The sequence below is a fragment of the Bolinopsis microptera genome, chromosome 8, assembly GCF_026151205.1.
Source record: "Bolinopsis microptera isolate Bmic1 chromosome 8, MBARI_Bmic_1.0, whole genome shotgun sequence".
NCBI lineage: Eukaryota > Metazoa > Ctenophora > Tentaculata > Lobata > Bolinopsidae > Bolinopsis > Bolinopsis microptera.
This window is the reverse complement of record NC_087079.1, coordinates 2628850-2645050: the sequence shown is the minus strand read 5'-3', so window position 1 is coordinate 2645050 and position 16201 is coordinate 2628850.

Here is a 16201-nt window from a genome sequence, read left to right as displayed (position 1 = left end):
TTATTGATGCGACCTCCAGGCATTCGATGTTGAACTATTTGCTAAGCTTCACCTCGTCTACACCGTTTACTTCCTTTTCATCGATAATCAAGCATTTGTTTTTGGAGTGTTTTAAAATTCCAGGAACACAGATGATGGGTAATTTTAATGAATCCTCAGTCTAATCTCCCAGTCTGTTTGGCACTTCGTGACTCTTCGTGAGCGTTGTCACGGCTCGAGTCACGGCCCGTATGTCCTGACCCTTTGTCACAAAATTGAGTCACGATAGCCACACAATGTTTTGGAATCCTATGTTGTAAAGTTATAATATTATTCTACAATTCAATTGTGCTGACCACCAGCTCAACTAGCCCCAGCCATCCTGCCCATCCTATTGTACAACTATCTATGAGGATAATTCTAAGTTAATAAATCTTTAATAAACTCGATGTAAGACATTACGTAAGATCACACCTTGTAAGTTAATTGTCATGTTAAACACAACAATAGTGTTAGGCATGAACGATATATACTAGGTACGCTGTTAAACTTAATATAAATACCTTACTGGACTTTATATTATATATCCGTCATTATTTGAACGGACATTAATTGGACGCTGGAGGCCCTAACGTTAATTTTAATGTCTGTTTGAATAAAGTCTGCCAGTTTGCGGTCCGTCCAAGTCAACGTTTGTTAAACTTTTTCCCAAAAATATTCTACCACGAACCAGAGGCACCATATAACTGCACTATTGATCTATCACTGCATCCTTTTGCACATTTCCATGCCCATAACTATGGTTAGGGTTACACGTTTATCATGACGTCAAATCAAAAACATCTGAAATTAGTAATCCTCTCCTAAAATCAGGAAAAAGATATTCAGAAAGTTGTTTAGTATTATCATCGGATAGCATGTTGCATTGATAATGAATCGACTTCTCATAGTATCCATGCATTATTAAACTCTTTAAATTTAAAGAGAGTGGATCTTGGCAAATAAACAACTTATTAAGCTGTATCGCAATCCCTCATCAGATTTAAATTGAGTCCTTTCATTATAGTATAATTCGAACAATTGGTATATGAGTTTATCATAGGTTATATTTCTGGTTTCGTCGTACTGTCCATTGTACTAATGTGAGTGTCATTCAATTCCGCTGTACTGTCTGTAGTAGTAGTAACCAGAACCTCCTTCATACCGTAATCCACCATAGTGTCCACCGCGGCGACCGTAGTTCATTCACATTGTGAGTCACAATTCAACAATATAATTTTAAGTCATAATTTTAGGCCACATACGGATCAAGAAGGACAATGGTGTGCGAAGCATGAGGCGTCACTTGTGGTCTCCCCCTCAGTCATCAGTGGGACAACGAGTAAATCAGTTATATTCCTAGTGCTGTGGTAACAAAACGACGTACTAGTAGATATAATAAAGTCATGTGATTACTAAAGTAAGCTCTGAGTGGACGGTTTTCATATTATATCGATGATCTAATATCAACCAGCAAAGCTACCTACTGTGTTGAACATGAAACAAAGTCTCACTCAATGCATTCGAGGGGTGGATAGTGGATACCTCTACACATTGCTTCATATGTATAAACACATGTATCGTGCTCTGAACGATTCTTAAACACCCAAATAAATTATTCGTTATACCATAAACCTGGGGAACTGTACACAATTTAGAACTGAACGTACTCATTACTCAAATTACCCACAGCACTTGCGCAACGGGGACCGTTACTGATTCAATGAAGTGACGAGAACTTTACCTATATTATATCAAACAAGTGACGAGGACTTTACCTATATTATATCTACTCTCTTGCCTCATGTACAGTATCCACTATCAGAGCAATGTCATCCGCAAAACCAGTGTTCGCAAAACCAGGAAACCATTATGCTTGAATAATGAACATTACTCTAGTAGCAGGGAATATCGGTTAAGTGTGTGTCATGTAGGTCTAGCACGTGCACGAGTCTTAAACTTATCGAGGTATTGCTCCACATAGTCCTCCTTAGTCCTTAATCTATTATAATTGTAAAAGGTATTAGCTAATGACCTTATAGTTATAGTTTTTGATCCTTAAGTACGCCCAATATATGTAGAAATTGCGGACACGAATAGAATTCTCAACTTCCGGCCGTGAGGATAATTCAACATTAAAATATCGAATAAAGCTGTTGAGTGTGAACACACATATTGTTATAAGAGAAATTACTTAACACCCCCAACTGAGAGACTGAAATAAATAACAATGACATAGTCTGCTTCTTATTCGTTCATAATGGAGTTAGTCCTTCTCGGAATTAAAAATAACCAACGACAAAATAAGTTCATATCTGCGCAAATAAAATCAATGAAACAATAATTTTTCAATGAAACAATAAGTTTTATTTTACATTCCTTTAATCATAAATAAAATAAGAGCTTAAACCACGAATTAGTTAACTAGAAGTAAACTTGAGGAAATATTATTCGGTGATTGTATATAATTATTTTTAAAATTTTATTTGATTGTTAGTATTTTTATTATGGCAAGTGGTTGAATTTAGTGAGACAGGGTCAGTTTCTCTATTGTCTTAGAAATATGTCTACTTTACAGTAGGCAATGCTGAGTGGCAGGAATGAGGGACCAAAACGCTTGGGGCTAACAATGGCCCATTTACAAACCACTTCAGACATGGCAATGATGTCATTCTGCTTAATTCGTCTGAAACTGACCCTACTGCACTTCTAACATTCTATAAAAATCTCTTCTAAAATAGGTATAAAGATGCATAACACAAAACACACAAACAAAATGTTTATAATCCATATATAAATTTCTATAGAACTTTTAAATTTCTATAAAACTAATAAACCTATATATATTCATTTTGCACCCAGAGAAAGATGTGATCACAGAGGTAGTTTCGATATTATATTCATGACAAGGTATGGGGCTGCTGCAAGTTATATTTTGCTAAGATATTACAGCTTTTGCAAGCTTAATTAATCTATGCAAGGTCAATTTTAAATGAATAGGCAGGATAGGAAATTTATTTTTGCAGGAATAAAATTAAGGCTTTAAATTGATTATCAGCCTTACTACAAAACCTGCCATATTATATATGGCAGGATTCGATTACTGGAAGGGGAATATTATTCATCAGCGTCATATATATTTTTAAAACTAGGAAGAAACTACACAAGGGTTCATTTCTTTAATGCAGGCTTCTGTCCATAGCTTTTTTATTGATGCGACCTCCAGGCATTCGATGTTGAACCATTTGCTAAGCTTCACTTCGTCTACACCGTTTACTTCCTTTTCATCGATATTCAAGCATTTGTTTTTGGAGTGTTTTAAAATTCCAGGAACACAGATGATGGGTAATTTTAATGAATCCTCAGTCTAATCTCACAGTCTGTTTGGCACTTCGTGACTCTTCGTGAGAGTTGTCACGGCTCGAGTCACGGCCCGTCTGTCCTGACCCTTTGTCACAAAATTGAGTCACGATAGCCACGCAATGTTGTGGAATCCTATGCTGCTCCTGCTCCTGCTCCTGCTCCTGCTCCTGCTCCTGCTCCTGCTCCTGCTCCTGCTCCTGCTCCTGCTCCTGCTCCTGCTCCTGCTCCTGCTCCTGCTCCTGCTCCTGCTCCTGCTCCTGCTCCTGCTCCTGCTCCTGCTCCTGCTCCTGCTCCTGCTCCTGCTCCTGCTCCTGCTCCTGCTCCTGCTCCTGCTCCTGCTCCTGCTCCTGCTCCTGCTCCTGCTCCTGCTCCTGCTCCTGCTCCTGCTCCTGCTCCTGCTCCTGCTCCTGCTCCTGCTCCTGCTCCTGCTCCTGTTCCTGCTCCTGCTCCTGCTCCTGCTCCTGCTCCTGCTCCTGCTCTTGCTCCTGCTCCTGCTCCCGCTCCTGTTCCTGCTCCTGCTCCTGCTCCTGCTCCTGCTCCTGCTCCTGCTCCTGCTCCTGCTCCTGCTCCTGCTCCTGCTCCTGCTCCTGCTCCTGCTCCTGCTCCTGCTCCTGCTCCTGCTCCTGCTCCTGCTCCTGCTCCTGCTCCTGCTCCTGCTCCTGCTCCTACTCCTGCTCCTGCTCCTGCTCCTGCTCCTGCTCCTGCTCCTGCTCCTGCTCATGCTCCTGCTCCTGCTCCTGCTCCTGCGTTTGCTCCTGCGTTACTGTCACGGCTGCTGCTCCTGCTCCTGTTGCAAGAACAAAATCGAATACGTTTTCTTTAAGTTTGTTGAACATGGAAAAAATTGTTGTTCTCAGAGATATGTCGTATAGAAGAGGGTTAATCACCGAATTTATTGGTAAAACAAGGATTGAAAATAAGGGATACAACGGTGATGCATCTAAAATGTCGACATAGTGAAAGCCACAAGTAATGATAAAAGGTACCCAGCATGCAAAATCTGTAAATATAATCCATTGAGTAACTTTGTGCAGTTTGGTATTTCTTTTTCTCATCTGCTTGTCCATCTCCAAATTATTTGGAGCGAGGTTGACCAGTTTTCTTCCGGATCTTTTTGTCTTAATCACTATTGCCCCATAAGAAACTGCTATAGTGACAAAACACGCGAAATTAATGCAAATGATCACGAAAACAAAGCCCTGTTGAGGATCATTCACTTTAACATAATACTTAAACAAACAGACAGGTGCGTTTCCATAGAACGAAAGTTTGTAACGAGAAATCCCTCCATAGTCATTGGAGAAAATGGCGTCTACAAGAACCTTTATTTGAGCCCAAGCGAGGTCCTCGGCTTCTATCCTGCCATAATACTTCTGAAGTATATCTCGGTGTACATATTTATCCGGACAGCCAATAAACAGTGAGTTTGAATTTTCGTATTTCATGCCATTCACAAAGAAATCTTCGAGTTGTTCAACTAAAGGCAGCCAAGAAATAACTGATGATACCATCAGGATAGTGAAAAATATTACGACCACTTTCACCAAACTTTTGTTTGTGATTTCCTCAGGTTTTGCTAAATTTTTATATACACCGAAAGCTCTCAGTAAGCCCAGTGTAGTCATGGATAACAAAGATACTTGGGAGCCGGTAGTGCTTATGATGCCTAAAGCGACACAGATCTTACTAGAAAGCCAGTTTAGCTGAATCGAGCAGTACGTTTTACTGTAGTAAGTATTGTAAACCGAGATCATGATAAGATAGATACCAATCATGAGGTCACCCATGCTGATTAGAAAAACCAAGCTCTTGTTGAGAAGTGCAGCTTCTGATTTGGTAGCTCTGATATTAGAGATATTCTTGAGTACTGACGCACAATTTAAGATGAGAGCTAACACGCCAATGACCCAACCAACAAGCTTAAGGAACGTGCTGTTAACGATTTCCTGATTACAACTTTCATTGCATTCGTCTGAAATATCGGAGCAGTGAACAGTTTTATCACATTTCTGGGTGATTGGAAGGTACACGCCAGATGTATGGCACTTAAAGTGGTTGGTGCACTCTGACTCATCTGAACTATCTCCACAATCATCAGCCAGGTTGCACACTTTGTCATAAGTGATACATTTACCGTTTTCACAAAGGAATAAATCATTGCCGAGTTTTCCTGTTTTGAAATCTTTGATCAGAAAAGTTAGTTTACCCTCTTTGTCTAGGGTGAATATTTTGTCCCTGTCAAATTGCCCATTGCAAGAGTCCCACCTAATCGATCTTCTTAGTGGGCAAGTTGCATTTGTGCAACGTCCCAAACAGCTTGAAAAAACGTAATACTCCCCGTAAAAGTGCCTGCAGTCTTTCCTGGCCTCGGGTAAAATTATTTCAGTAGTTTTGTTTCGTCCAAAGATGTCTGTGTCAGGGAAAAGGAAACTTACTTTTGAACAATATTGGTTGGTAAGATTTGATATTTCAATAAGTCCTTTTAGGCAATGTTGCATTCGCAGTTTCATCTTGTCATCTCTTATAGCTGTTGAAAATGGTATTGCCTGAATTCTCGATACACTGCAGATCTCAATTTCATTACCACAAGATTCTTTCCTATCACATAGGTTGGAAACGGTAACAAACTTTAGGTCCGTGTTGTAACATAGGAATACCTCATCACATTCAGTTACATCGTGACTAACAAGGCGGAATGTTGACCCCTTTCCACAAGTTGGCCAATGCACCTTTTCATCTTCACCATTCTTGCAGTCGACCAGTCCGTCATGCACCCATGCAAAAGGAAAAACAATGTCATCCATAACCTGGGAAAGATACCTTCTCGTACATTTCTTTGTGGTCATAATTTGGCATAGGTCTAGACGTTCGTCACTACTATCACCGCAATCTGGGTGACCATCACACAAAAGGTGTTTGTGTATAAAACAGGAGCCACTGCTTTCAACGCACGCCTTATCAATCCCATCGTCACATATTCGTGGAATGGATTTGATAGGAATGGTTATGAAATTTAATGCATCGTGATTTACACTCTGCGGTCTCAAACAGATGATCTGCTTGGCAACAGTGGTGTTGTATCTACGGACTGAGCATTCTATGCCCACTCTGGATGGGTCCGAGCAGTTGGTTTGGTCACTGTAATCGTCACAAAATAATATCATTTCATCTGGGTAATTCCAATTCATTCTGCTGCGAACTCTTGCGGCACATCGGGTATAATTAAGAAGTGGTACTATAACCCCTTTTCTTAAATTGAGGCACGTTTTCGTCATTTCATCGATCACACAATCCTTTTCATCGCTCCCATCATTACAGTCTTTTACTCCGTCACACACAAAGTTTGCAGTAAAATACCAAGTTTGGTCATTGTATTTGTTGTTAGAAAAGTCTCCACACTGAACACCATACTCATAACCATTACAAAACTGTTCGTCACTGCAATCACCATATTGGGGGCAAATTAGGTCGCACAGTTCAGAGTCTTTTTGATCTTCACAGAAAGTCTCATCAAGGTCTGTGTTAAGGCAGTCATTCTTCCCGTCGCAGGAATGAACCCCAAAAATTCCGTCAGAGTAGATATCAGCCATGTGAATGATGGGTATATCTGTAGTATCATGTATCATACTTTTCATGCAAAGATATCCACATGGGTATTCACCTAGTTTGAGAAAGTTAGGAATGATATAAATATATATATATATTATATATTGTATACACGAGTAGGCAGTAGCGGTATGTTTTTAGTGCAATGTTTGTCAGTCACATATTGACATATCGTCCAGTGGCGTAACGTTGCCTGTTGTCGCCCCCTCAACCCCCCCCCCCCCCCCCCCCCCCCCCCCCCCCCCCCCGCTGAAAAATCGCCCCCTTGTTGGCGCCCCGTCCCCTTTTGGGCTTTGGCGCCCCTCCCTAAAATTGAACAAATTAGATGATTTTAGAGGATACGCGGCACAGCGGGCTCGACGGGGCCCTTCGTTACGCCACTGATATATATATATTAACTAATTCTATTTTATGATAAAATCATTATTCATTACCTGCCATAGAACTGGTTGCAAAACTAGAAAATTGGTTGATTTGACGAATTGCTGATTCTATCCCACAGGCTTGGTAGTGATGTAAGTCATTTCTGCATAGTTCATCGACTGAAGCGTATTTATTCCTGAAAACATAACACAGGTATAGTCTATAGCTATTAACTTATTAAGCTATTACAAAATTGTGATCTTCAGACTCAGTAAAATGTTGGACAGTACTGGACACTGGATAGTTACTGAGATAATATGATACCTCTAGAAGTTTTTAAAGATAAAGCCTTCCCCTTTTGTATCGAGCGTGCTAAATCACTTTACAGTCGATCCTCGAGATTTTTCTAAAAGGGCCCCCTAGCGAGATATTGGCGAAAAACTGTCTCGATCACGTGATATGACCATATACGTAAGTTAGGCTAATTTCTCGTTAGGGTTAGGGTTTCAGCATATGCTTTTGTTAGAAATTGTGTTAGGGTTAGGGTTGGGATCAGATTAGAGGGCTAGGATTTTGAATACCTTACAAAACATATTTATGGCGGCCTAATTTGCGACGACCGAAATTTTGGCGGTCCGAAAATATGGCGAAATTGAACAAAAACCGTCAAATTTCGGACGTCACAGAAAATAAGGGTATTTTTCATCATTTTTTGTGACAATAAGCAGTAAGGAAATTTCTGAAATTCGGTAAAATCTTGTAGGTTTACAACCTACCAGGACGAGTTGGACTCGTCGACGGTCCAATATATGGAACAGATATTTTACGAGTATCACCCGTTAAGTAAAATCATGGGGTCACGAAATCCTCCCCGAACCTCCACGTGGTGTGGCCTGGTTGGCACTAACGGGTGGTGTGCTCTCTTGTTGAGTACAAAGGTTGGGACTTGCCAACTCAAAGTTCCCATAGGAACCAGGAAGTCAACACTAACAGCTACCAAGCACCAGGAAATTTCTCTTTCAGATATCAGGTTACAAGATAGTACACACACAAACGACGATACGTTAGACACAGATACATAGCTCTAAGAGCTATTAAATCACCAGGAAATTCTCTTTCAGCTTTCAGGTCCCATCGAAGTCACCCACCACAGAGCTAGGGATTCCAATTCGCTCATCCTGACTACAAGGACACACTGATAATGAGTAGTCCTGGCACTTCTCCCTCCAGTAACCACTTTTCAGGTCTTTTCAGTTAAGACAGCTAATGCGTTAGGGCTGACACACGCTAGACACAGGCTCGTGATAAGACAGTGTTAGGGATGTCAACTCTGACTACGAGGACACACTGATAGCGAGAATTCCTGGCACTTCTTCCTCCAGTAACCACTTTTCAGGGGACCGGGTTAGCTTTGCCACACTCTTCATTGAAGTGTGACTGGACGCTCTACAATCATCTAGTAGCCAGCAGTGTTTAACTGACACCCCTACTGCAACTGGTTCTATTCAGTTCTATCCTGCAGAGATGCTTTTTCACAGCCTGCCCCATTACACGGGGAACCCTTAGATCTACAGTACCCTGTTGGACAGCATAGCTCACTAAAGCATAGTGGACCTCTTTAATTCTGAGACGCAAAACTAACCGGACCAGGAATAAACATCAATGCAATGCTTAGGGGATGCAAATAGGACATACAACGTTTAACGATTTACTCTAACTTTTGATTCATTTTTTAGCTCGACCATACATGGTATCATTTCAGGACAGATATTCCTTCTTCAGGTTCATTGAGTAAATCGTACCCGCTATTTGCGTTATACAATGGCAAGTATCTGGACTAATGATAACTTAGGATCTCAGATTCCCAGGCTGCATTTAAAGCGCTTAACAGCACCAGTTTTAACTCCAGGTTCGTTCTGAACATCTCAGACCAACTCAACTCACTAGGTATTCTCATCGAGCAAAACTTCGTTCCAGGACATGAAGGAGTATACGGTAAAGAACTAGCGGACGATTTCGCAAGGGACGATCAATCCAACAACATCCCCATAGGACCAGAACCCTTCCTCCCAATTAGGCCACACTCAGTGACAAAGGAACATTCCACTTGAGATGTTCCTCCACAAATATAAATACAGGAACTTTAATTTTTCTGGAACTCACATCAGATGGCTTACATGGTCGCTTTCAGGATAGGTCACAGCCCACTAGCTTATTTTCAGAACGTGGCAAACAATGTCAACTTCGAGACGCAAGATTGTGAACACTTTTCAGGAGAAGCAGAAACATCCCAGCACCTCCTCTGCAAGTGCATCCAGATCATGACGTTCAGAATGAGGATAATTGGTAAACTCTACCTTAAAAACAGTAAACTACAATCATATAATCTTCAAATTTGTGGAACAGTCGACAAGACTGGATAGGGAAAACCCTTTTGGGTAACCTACAAGGATTCTTCACCAGGAACTTTCGCTAAATCCCATATTAGGAACTCAACCTAGGCCCATCTCCGCATAGAGACATATCTCCCAGGCTTTGACCTTGCTCGGAAGTCCCTTGTCTGCCCGCAGAAGTACTACAACGGAAGTGGGTTTGCTCTGAGACAGGTAGTGACAGCTTCAAGACTCCAGGGGTCTGTTGCATTGATATTTATTATTTTATGATTTCGTATATACTTTGGGAGTCCTGGCGTGCAGCTAGCAGGAGTTGCATTCTGTGGGCACGGTGAGAAGGCCTCCATCTTTTAGTAAGAGGCCAGAAACCGTTGACCAGAACAGAGAGAGAGAGAGAAGTAAAATCATGTTCAAACTTAGTCTGTATTAAGGCTGTAAGACTTTCATGTTAGCACATACATGTATTTTAATGCAAATTTAAACTGTATTGCTTGACATTCAATTGGTGTGGTGATAATTTGTCCCAAGATGCCAGAATTTATTTATTTATTTTACTTGATATTACTTTTTAGAAACAAAATAAAGCAGTGAAGGCACAGTCATTGAAATAAGCTAAAAGATAATGCGACGGATTCTATTACGACGACCGAAATTTTGGCGGTCCGAAAATATGGCGAAATTTTCGGAAAACCGCCACATTTCGTACGTTATAAATATGTCTTGTAAGGTAGTCATTCAGGGCCACCAAGAGAACGTGTTTAAAAGTCACGTGACAGTCGAGTGTAGAGTGATTAATCATCATCCTTTTTGTATCAGATTATCTGATAAGTAGATGATGGTAACGCAATCATTACTGGGCGGCGCTCAGACTGTCATTCCGCCGCAGCTTCAATGGTTTTATGAACATTATAGCCTGGGTTACCCAGGTAAAAAACCAATAAGTGTCTGATAACTTTTAATCGTTCAATTTAATAAGTACACTCTACATAGAGAAGGGTATGGAGAGGGAGGAAAAACATATAGATAATACCTTTCGTTTATACCGATGAAGGTCGTATAAAATAGTGATGAATTAACACATTTGTAGAAACCATATCCACGAGAGTGCGATGTTGAGTTCGCTATTTCTTCGCAGACGTATTTTAGAAAGCCTCTATCATTTTGAATCTCACAAGTTGGAGTAAGACTGCCTGGAAGAATTTGACTTCTAAGTGAATTGTTTTCTTGATGTTTAAAGTCATACAGAGTGACTAAGAGTTATCAAAGCAGGCATGGCGCCATGGCTCCAAGTCCACCGTGTAGGTGCGGGTGGGTTTAACGCCGTTTTGGGGACGAAAGGTTAAGTGTAGAATACCTTACCTTAGTTCGTATATTTATGGCGGGTAATGTTGTGGCGCGGTAAAAATAATGGCGGCTAAAAATATGGCGGATTTTCTGAAGATCCGCCAAATTTAACCCGCCAATTTGAAAATGTTCAAAATACAACACATTTTTATTTGTCGATAAGAAAAAACTGGAAAGTTAATGAACTATTGAACTTACTATTGACATCGTGAAAATATCCGCTGTTTGTTTTAGCCGTGCTCATAGAACCAAACTGAATTATTAATATCATCAACCATATGCGATGATCAAAAAAACAAGCAGCGTAAGTGACTTTCATCTCGAACACTTTTTGCGGTTTGACAGTATGCTTGATAAATCTCAATTTGGTATTTATAAGCAATATTTGTTAAGAAGTGCGAGAAGGCGAAGGTCTTTTATTTTCATGACAATAAAACTAAAAGGTGAAAATGTTGACACATGAGCGTAAAATATAACGTATACCAAAAACAATAAGATATTGTTTAACATTCTTTATAAAGAATAAATGTTGAGATATAATGCATTAATATTACTATATTACGTCAATGAAAAGTTAGCATAGACCAGCAAATGCGTTTTGAATGTTTTAACACCCAACCTATCTTTCTAACGCTTGTACGAGATCAACCGGACCAGTCAACTCACGGGCCCCAAATGGTGCGAATATAAAATTGTTATACGGCTCTAAATGTAATTTATCATACAAGCTCGAACTGTGGTACGTGCTGCAGTAATTATCATGTTTGGTGTGTGCTAGCTGTAGTTATGTTTGGTACGTATGCTGTAGTTATTTTTTCCCGATCCATAACTCAAGTGCCGTAGGCACAAAAAAGTCAAGGACAAGGGTTAGCGAACGAATATTTTTTGTATATGGATTATCACAGTGCTAGCAAGCACAACCGCCGCCATTATCACAGTGCTCGAGTGCTGGCAAGCATGACCGTTGCCTTTATATTTATAATACCTTTCATACTATTATACCCCTTTACTGTTTTTCAGGCATTAAGGCTTATTGAAAGTCGTTCAGCAAATTTATTTTTAGTTCAAAACATTCTAATTTATTGTCAAAGATGACAGGAATAAGAAATAGATATGTGGAGGTTTTTAAGAAATTTGCGCAAAATACTCGCCACTCGCCAGCGGCAGCACTGTTATACTTATACGAAATTCGTTAACGGGTGATACTCGTAAAATATCTGTTCCATACGCGAGTCCAACTCGGCGCGCGTCCTGGTAGGTTGTAAACCTACAAGAAATTCGGCAAAGAACCCAAAATCGCTTACCTGGGGACCTCAGGCTATCATGTTCATAAACATATGAATAGAGATTCGGCGGAATGACAGTCTGAGCGTGGCCCAGTAAAAAAATCGCCATATTCAGGTGCCTTAAAAACTATGTTAAAATTGAGTTAGAGATCTGAAATGCTGAAATGTTGCAGGGCGTCTAGACGTTGACCAAATCGACTGTAAAAAATGTTTCAAGTTTCAGGATCGAGTATCGGGAAGTAGGTTTTCTGGAACCCCTGTTTTAAAACAAATTGTCGTGAGGTACCTTATATCGGACCTTATTTGAACGAACATTAATTGAACACTGGAGGCCCTAGCGTTCATTTTAATCATAATGTCCGTCCAAATAATGTCCGTCCGTTTAAGGTTCGTCCAAATTAAAGTCCGTTAAATTTTTTTCAAAAATTATTCCACTGCGAACTTACTGTCATTGTCAAGGATATGACAACTTTTTAATTTCAGTTAATTTCAATTTCTATCATCGGACTCAACTATATTGTCGAATCGATGAAAAACAAGTTATTATAAAATTTAAATATTTTAAATATCATCATTATGTTGTTGTTGTTGTTGGACTTGGATCACTTCGAAATACATGACGTAAACCGACGAATCGGGTTCACAAGATTACTTCGAAATAAGTGACCTGAAAAGACCCGACGAATCGGGTCCACAAGAAGGGCACTCTAGTGCGAAAGAGGATCTGACCTGAACTTGGAAATAAGACAGGATATTGTGTCGCACTAGAGTACGCTACCTGGATCGTAGTGCGACACGTACTGTAGTGCGACAGAGGGTGTTTTTGTCAGACTTCGCACTAGAGTACTTGTCGCACTACAGTACGTGTCGCACTACAGTACGATTACCAATTACCATACCATTAAGGAGTAATTTTATTCAAAATTTGAGGACGTATTGAAGTTAAATAATTGTTCAAACATTCTGAAACGCAACATAAATCCCAACTCCAACCCTTTAATCCTAACAATAAGCGCGAAGTTAGCATGACCAGAACAGTTGTGTGCCCATAACCCCTCGAGAAAGTGTTTTGACCCCATGTTGCATATCAATCATGGGGGTGATTCTGATTTCGGAATCATCATCCAAAAATACATCAATTGAAGTTACTTTTATACCTTATAGGGCTAGGAACCGACCGGATATCCGGCTGAATCTGGTTCCTGCCGGATATGTAGCTTTAATATCCCGGTTCTGGTTTCGGTCCGTTTAAAAGGTGCTTTGCCTGATATCAAACGGAAATCTCAAAAATGTTCAGGAAAACTTGTATTAAAAACTTAGTTGGAGCCAGCACATTAAATAGTTAAAGACTAAAATATCTAGAAATGCTGGCGTAATTGTAACACGGAATGTTTGCCTTTTCAGGGAGAGGAGCTCGAACTAGACGGTTTCTATCCACCGTATGTTCAAACTCCCGCCAGAGCGTCAAATCGTGGTGGAGGATTAGTTATATATGTTAACAAAAAACTATGTGAATTATCTGACATAAACGTTAAGAGCGCTCTATGTTGCCACGATAATCCTAAGATAGGAGAATTCTTGGTTGCAGAACTTACCTTGAAAGGGCACAAAAACGCGTTAATCTGTAATATATATCGCTCTCCAAGTGGGGATTTGAATGGTTTCCTTGAACAATTAAAAATTTTCCTCCGTAACTTAGCAAGACATCGAAACAAAAATATCATACTGGCCGGTGATACTAACATAGACCTACTAGATTACGGGAGAATAGACTCTGTCACTAAGTATGTGGACACTCTAGCAGAGCATGGGTTCGCTCCTGTGATATCTAGACCAACTAGAGTCACAGATCACAGTGCGACAATCATTGACCATATTTTCGTCAATAATTGCCACGCTGTTACAAAATCGGGAGTAATTTCTGAGTCAATCTCTGACCACTTGGCAACTTTTGTCACAATCATGGTTGATCAGAATAGGCTCAGTTGTAAACTTCAAGAAGATACAACAGAAATGTCTTCTCGAGTAATAAACGATGACAGTATCCAAAAGTTCGAGAACGACATTTCTGCGGTAGACTGGAACTTGGTTAATAACTATGATTCTGTAGATGAAAAATTTGAGGCTTTCGATAAAAAATATAGTGAACTATACGACCGAAATTTCCCAATTAAGGCAAAAAAGAGTAAACCAGGCCGCCGTAAAAACACAAAGCCGTGGATCCAAGAATGGTTACGGTGCGCATGTGATCGCAAAAATAAATTTTATGAAGATTTTGTCACAAACCCGACCACTGAAAATGATATTAGGTACAAGAAAATGAAGAAATTTGTGAATAAACACGTGGATAAGGCCAAAAACAAATATTACAACGCGTACTTTACAAAATATTCTAGCGACAGCAGAAAACAATGGCAAATGGTTAATAACTTGTTAAACAGAAAGAAAAAAGGCAAAATTAAGATAAACAAAATTAACTATAATGGGAGCGAGATAACAGATTCTCAGCAAATTGCGAATAGCTTCAATGACTATTTCTGCTATATAGCTGAGACTCTTAAGAGAGAAAATGGTCTCGTATGCTCTGAGGGCAGGACTATCGTAACAGAAACTCAAGATAGCAAATGCCAGCGGAGCATGAATCTAGAAGATTCGTCCGCATCAGAAATAATTGAAATAGTTAAGGGTTTGAAGATTAAGTCGACTTCTGATATGAGTATACTTCCCCTGAAAAAAGTGAGCAATATACTTGCACCAGTGCTTAGCTGCCTAGTCTCTGCGTCTCTACATCAGGGGAAGTTTCCGCATAAATTAAAAATCGCGAAAGTAGTTCCACTTCACAAAGGTGGGTCACGTGCTGAAGTTTCAAACTATCGACCTATCTCACTACTCTCATGTTTCTCAAAAATCTTTGAAAAAATTATGCAAGCGCGACTATTAGATCACTTAAAGACAGAGAAAATCCTATTTGACTCTCAATACGGATTTCGGGCTGGGCACAGCTGCGAACATGCTTTACTAGAAGCCCAAAACCATATTCACAGGGCACTAGAAAAAAAGCAGGTCACAGCACTGCTTCTATTGGACTACAGCAAGGCCTTTGACATGGTTGACAGCAGTATTCTTCTGAGAAAACTTGAGCACTATGGAGTTCGGGGGTTGGCTTTATCTTGGTTTCACTCATATCTAACCGATAGAGAGCAATACGTTAGCGTCAACAACTGCAAGTCCTCTCACCTCAAACTTAACTACGGAGTACCACAGGGCTCCATTCTCGGACCAATTCTGTTCATAATCTACATCAACGACCTTCCTCAGATTAGTAATTTAGCTAAACATATTTATTTCGCTGACGACGCAAACCTAATAATAAGTACAGATACATTTGAACAACTTAATGCATTAGTGAATGAGATTCTGACTTTGATAATTGATTGGGCTACTAATAACGGGCTTAAATTAAATGCTAGCAAAACTAAATATATGATCTTTACAAATAAGAAAACTAAGGATATAGAAATCTACATGGGAGGTGAGCGACTAAAGCAAAGTTATCACGAAAAGTTTCTTGGCGTGATCATTGATACTAAGCTAAATTGGGCCCACCACATTAGACATTTAGCCACTAAAGTATCTAGAAATGCGGGTATTCTCTACAAACTCAAAGGCTCAGTACCTAACAAAGCACTTAAGTTGATATACAACAGCTTTGTTCAGTCTCACTTGTACTACTGCTGCACAGTTTGGGGAACAAGATCGCTAAACTCCGTTAAAAGAGTCTTCTCGGCCCAGAAAAAGGGCATTCGCGCTGCAGATAACCAATACCAC